The sequence below is a fragment of the Eptatretus burgeri genome, chromosome 3 (genome assembly GCF_056783735.1).
Source record: "Eptatretus burgeri isolate ZD-2024b chromosome 3, Ebu_testis_v1, whole genome shotgun sequence".
NCBI lineage: Eukaryota > Metazoa > Chordata > Myxini > Myxiniformes > Myxinidae > Eptatretus > Eptatretus burgeri.
This window is the reverse complement of record NC_140963.1, coordinates 36,063,564-36,069,789: the sequence shown is the minus strand read 5'-3', so window position 1 is coordinate 36,069,789 and position 6,226 is coordinate 36,063,564. Positions and strand designations below refer to the sequence as shown.

Sequence of the window (6,226 nt, the reverse complement as noted above, 5' to 3'; positions counted from 1 at the left end):
CTGCACTGCCAGCCAGAAATTATGCAAACCAGCAGCAACGTGCTGCACATGATATAGAATATAACTGAGCATTTCAGTGCCCGTTACTTGTGGAGAAAAACATCAGACCACTGGACCTGTAGCTAATCTGGGCCGCGGCCGAATATAACCCAAATTTGGGAGCATCCTGACGAGTGGGCCTGGAGAAGAAGATTTTGGAAAGAATTTACGTGACCTCCATTTTGACACACTTCCGGTCACATGATCGGCATGACATCTGCAATTTAATATCAGGGCCCTGTCCTAAAGTTGTAACCTAAATTTGGTAACATTCTGATTGGTGGGTCTGGAGAAGGAGGACAAATTTACTAAATCTGCCATTTTGACCTTCTTAAAGTCACGTCACCTGAACGAGCTTTGTAATACCCGTTACCAGTCTGGAGCGGAACCTTGCTGTGAAAGTTCAGCCGGATCGGCCCAGCAGTTTGGCCGGAAAAGTCAAAATAAGAGATGGACGGATGGACAGTGTATGATGACAACACCATATCTGGAATTCCAATTCCAGATAAGCTAATAATAATGGTCCCTTGATGGTTCTTTTACATCTGTTTGAAATAGCCATTCAAAAGATAAATCCATTAAGCGGCGTGCTCATGTGAGCCACTTCTTGGAGATCAATGAAGCCATTTTACAGCAATGAAAAGATAAGTTAAGATTTTAAACAAGAGACAAGGAAGCAAGGAAACAGCCATATATTTTGTCAAGCCCTCCAAACACTAGCCGAGGCAACATGACAAGACAGTTGGCGATGGTTTTGCCTGTGAAAATCTTCGATAATCGTGTAATGTGTGGCAGTTGACGACCATCGTCAACAAGGTTTTCAGGAGCATCAGTGATCATCGTAAAAGCTGGACACGAACAAGTCAAACTTTTACGATGAGTTGTCGGGAAGTCATGCATCTGTCCCGTGTAAGGCAGTCGACATAGCTAACATCAGTTAAAGTGTTTGCTGATTACCGTACCCTGTTCCTGCCGTCATAGAATAATAAAAACTAGAAGCAACCACTCCCTACGGGAGCCGTCAAGGGGGTCATGTTATTATATTTATGCCCATTTTACTCCAAGGGGTACCAGGATGACACACCCAAAAAATGGTTGCGATCGGTTCAGCCGTTTTTGCGGTACCTGGGAACAGACAGACAGACGGTGAATTATAGTAAGATGGTCCCATTTGAAAGGTAGTAATCGATTTACGTGGTTGGAAAGCTGATAATCGATTAACTTGGAACAAAAATTTGTGTTGTTTAATCATAAGGATGTCCGTTTTCAAAGCGGTCTTTGCTGGTTTGAAGATGAAGAAGTGGGAATGTGAGCTTAATTGCAGTGGCACGTTTCCAGAAGGAATGGCTATTTTTGAGTAAACATAAATATGAGCTTCCTTATCTTCTACAGCAAGTTCCACTAGCAAGTTTGTTAACCGCTCCCAGAGCCGGCCTTCTCTGCACCCAAGACTTTACCCACAGCCGCTCCTTTCTCCTGGCATGCCGTCGGCGACATGCCAGCACGTGTGCCAAGGCAGCAGTGCTCAGAGCTTCCACCCTCCTCATCCTCTCCAAGCAATTATTCTTCATTGCCATTTTGTTTTCGACAACAGTGTCATCGACAGTTGCGTAGTGTGCGGCAGTCTACAACAAAATGAGATTGTACACGATTTGTCAGCGACGGTCTTGTTGCGTTGTGTCGATGAACATCGGCTGGTGTACGGTGGCCTTTAAGCTAGTAAGAAAACACAGTAAATATGCAATTCATTATTATTGATTCGTGTTCGCAATACGTTTGTCGACAATAAAGAGAGAAGGCGAATGCATGGATATGAAGGGCACATTGCAGGAAAATTTATCTTCTGCAATGGCAGACGATGCGAAACATGTTGTCCATTATACATATCATCCTTATCATAATCATCAACGAACCATACTCAATACACAGTGCGTCAGTCCTGCCGAAGAAGTCTTTTGACAAGGGTTCAGCGAGGTGGTTTGCCATTGTCTTCCCAGCAGTCAGGGCAAGAATATGCAATTTCTTCAGTGTATTTACAAAGGACACCACGGTTTGTTTAACTTCCACCAATGACAGTGCTGGTGTCGTATCATTCTGAGGAACGACGACACACACATTGATGCCCCACCCTTGTCATGTCTGCCAACATCAGTTACTGGACTTCCAAGATCCCACAGAGTCCTTCACAAAAAGGTGAGAAGGAACGGGTATTTATGAGTAAATATACAGTAAATATGAGTATTCTATAGTACATGCCTATCGCTGGCAGCATGAACAAATTTAAAATTCCTACCCTAACCAGCAGGGAGCATTGTATCAGCGGCACGGCCGCACCCTCAGCCATTGATGCTACCCAGAAACCCTGTGCTGCATACGGAAATAGAAAAAGAAGCCTTGCCCTTACCTGTGGAACACCAGAATGAGAGTTTATAACTTGGCCAAGATTCAAACCCAAGCTATACAAGGTCAAAGGTGAGGGCACATACCTCAATGGCATCCTGCCAGCCCGATCGCCCTTGATCTGTCCTGTTCCGTTCCTTGTTTTCATCTCCATACTCATTTTTTGAGACCGATGAAAAGGTCGAACAACTGATCGGTCAAAGCCAATTGACCGAGTCTGTAAGAGTATAAAACTGGGGGACATGGGATGCAATGAAAGATCAACAAGATTAGTGAGAGTAATAAAGATCAAAAGATAATTCAGGTGAAGGTCATTCGACATGTTTTGAACTAAATTATCCTTGTTGTGAAGAAATTGGAAGAAAAAAATAACTTAGTATCTATTGATGTGCTCACCTGCACTGTACCTATGTGACAAAGTTGGAATGCAGGTACATGTTTAATCCCAACAGCAATTGACACAATTCAACTTTCTGCAGAAAAATTAACGCATCCGTGGAATGAAAGTATTTCTCAACATTCCGCTTCACGATTTGCATTTTGGGTCGTTTTTGTGCCCCCAAAACACAATCCTATACTTGGTTGAAATGGTGGATTTATGAGGTCATAACACTCTCATTCTCACATGGACTGAAATTACAACTCTGTTTGAGCTCACCTTTATTAATCTGTCCTCCACGTAGTGGGAGATTGTGTGTGTGCGTGTGCATGTGCATGCGTGCGTGCGTGCTGTCCAGGCCGAAACTCTTTTTTTACCATTTGAGCTTTTGTAATCAAATTTTCAATAAAGCTTTGTTATGAGAATATGGAGAAGACAAATTAATAATTTGGTCAAAAGGTCAAAAGTACCATTTAGCATACGGAAGGAAAAGAAGTCCGAATTCAAAGCGGACGGGCTTTGTATTTTCAGATGCTTTCTAGTTTGCTCTTTGCTGTTGGAATTTATAAAGATATCTTCAGATCAATAAAAGAGACATGCACAGAGTTGTTCAGGTTCAATCTAGAAAAAAAAAAAATCGTATTTAATTTCTCAATAAATCAAGAAATTTTTTTTTTTAAATGACCAAACAAACAGATAAAATAAATAAACAAACAAACAAATAAGACCAGGCATGCTTTATGATGTTTTGTCAATTTTTTCATGATGATGCCATTGCTGTTTGATAAACAGTGGACAAGACCGTATAAATTTTATGGCAGACAAATGGGTGGATTTGACTTTTGTGAAGTTCCAATGAAGGCCAACATCAACATTCAATTATTTCCAGCAAGGTATATTGGGAGGACAATTTTGCAGTTTTGTAGATCACCATTTTCCAGGTGCCGTGACCCACTTGATGATTAATTATTTGTCCTGCACTTCTGATGAAAGAAGCTGATTTTAAAGGTTTCACTCAATGTAATGAATGAGATGCCATCATGTTCTCCAGGCTAGATCTCCATACAAAAATTCAGAATGAGCCAGTGGATGTCAAATTTATATATTTTATTACATGGACAATAAATTATCTCGAATCCTGATTGAGTGAGTCACCAGAGGTCCAAAGCAAGGGTTGCTTCTCTCCTTCCCAATATTTACAAACAAATAAGGATTTTTAAGGTCGAGCCAATGTCATGCACATAATTAAATCTACCTTGACCTTGGGCCAAAAGGGGTTTGTGGGCTTTTGAAGAAAACAAAGGCTGACGCACTGATTGTTCAGATACAGTACCCTGTTTTACGATTCAATCTTATATTATGTTCACAACGATTTTGCACGTGACTAAATGGTTGGCGGGCTGGCAGGATGACCGATTAGAGGTACGCACACTTGCCTCTGAGCTGTTGAGCCTGAGTACAAAACTCAGCACAGCTATAAACTCCCATCTAGGTGTTTAACAGGTAGGGTGAGGCATCAATGTGTGCACTCTCCATCAGATAGACGTTAACTTGAGAGTTCCATCTGACAGCATTAGTTGATGGACATGAGGGATCTGCCAATGTCCTTCATGAACAGTAGGTGACCTTTCGCCGACACTGACCAACTTCAAAATTCCTACCCTGACCAACTGCTGGGAAGGCAATGACAAACCACTCAGCAGAACCCATGCCAAGAAACTGATTCGGCAGCTCCGATACTCTGTAACAGAGTATGGCACACCTCATCATCAAGGAACGAGCCATTACAAGTAACGTGAATGAATTACATTCACCATCATAGGCCACACAAGGTACCGCACCACTTAAGTATGCGAGTATCCGCACAAAACTGAACGACGATACATTTTAAAGAATAAATTCACTTAATTAAATGTCGTTTTATATTTTCCGAATTCGTTTTTTAGTTCTCATCTGTGTGACACTCAAACACAAGAAGTTAGTGGAAGTATGAGACAGGGAAACTTGTACCGATTTCATGTGTTTGTGTGTCACACAAGTGTTTTACTTTTGTTCCTCACATGTTCAATTTTTTCTGTTCAGCATGACAGCCAAAGCTTCAAATACAGGGATTTCAAAAAAACAACAAAAAAAAAACATGAAGCTTAGCCTTCTGAGCTCAAATTCCTGAGTTTAAATGTCATCGCGTCCTAACTTAGCACTTGGCAAGTGGCGTGTGTAATAAAATCATTCAGCAAATAATGCCGAAAATGTGGAGGTTTCCATGATCTCAATGATAAACACTTACACCACAGAAATGAATGCATGTAATTACTCCATCTTGGAAAAATACCTTAAAATTTCCAATAATGCAATGTTGGTGAAGTGTTGAGGAGCCTGCAGCCTTGAGCTGAACGACAAAGCTCATCTTGCTTCCCCCGAAACTTCCTTTCCTTCCCTCATCCACTGCAGCACTCACGTCAAAAAAATGGACGACAACTGTGATTTTAATTGGCATCAAACTGTATTTTTTTTTTTACAAAGTTTAAAACATGTGGAAGAGCTGTGACACAAAACACACATACACAAGCAAACGAAGACTTCAAACGATGTGGTAAATGATCCCAGGGGCACTCTGGGTGCCCGCAATGCCATCTTGTGACATCACTTTTCTTTCCGTAGCCAATGAGGTAATTCAGGAGAAATCTGCCCCCTCACCCCTCCACTCCACCTCCAATAGGAATGCCAACTAACAGGGTTCCTCTGTCATCTCTCCTCCCAAAGCTGAGCATCAGACACCACGTACAATTTTTTAAGTCTTTGGTATGACTTGATCAGGGTCACACTTAAACCACCAACCTCACGAATTCAGAGTGGGTGCTCCAACCACAACTTTACTGAAACTGGTTAATGTATTCAAAGAAAAGATCAATTACAGCAATGGAACCATCAGAAGGAACCGGAATAGGCAATGATGGAACCATCAGAAGGAACCGGAATAGGCAATGATGGAGTCATCAGGAGGAATCGGGATCGGATTCGGGTTTCAGCTGCTACTCCTCTACCCTCAAACCCATCCAGGCACAGCCAAGTGAGCCTCATTCAAAAACAATTGGGAAGAGATAACCTATCCAGAGACAGATAGATAAAGAAAGAGAGAAACAGTAAAATAAAGCAATAAAAAAGAAACAAATAAATGAAGAGTAAAAAACACGCGCGCACGCACGCACGCACGCACGCACGCACGCACGCACGCACACACGCACACACGCACACACACGCCAAAAGCACATCGAAAACACACACCTGCTTGGAAAATAGCTTCTTCCTTCTGCTTGGAAATCAGCCAACATCACATTACATAAAGAAGGTGCAACAATTGATCACCTTAACTACAGACCAATTGGTCTCATTACTTCCAATCATCAG

At 41.8% G+C, this 6,226-nt stretch overlaps 1 long non-coding RNA gene across 1 annotated transcript in view; it reads right to left on the bottom strand.

The window, feature by feature from the left end:
- Positions 1-1,808: 1,808 nt before the first annotated feature.
- The window catches only part of LOC147029686 (uncharacterized), a 43,670-nt gene continuing 39,252 nt past the window's right edge, over positions 1,809-6,226 (bottom strand). Inside the window, exons 2-4 of the long non-coding RNA XR_015055737.1 lie at positions 5,151-5,271; positions 2,526-2,672; positions 1,809-2,220 (exon numbers count right to left, since the gene is read on the bottom strand). This is a non-coding gene — a long non-coding RNA (uncharacterized LOC147029686). The remainder of the gene's footprint in view (positions 2,221-2,525; positions 2,673-5,150; positions 5,272-6,226) is intronic.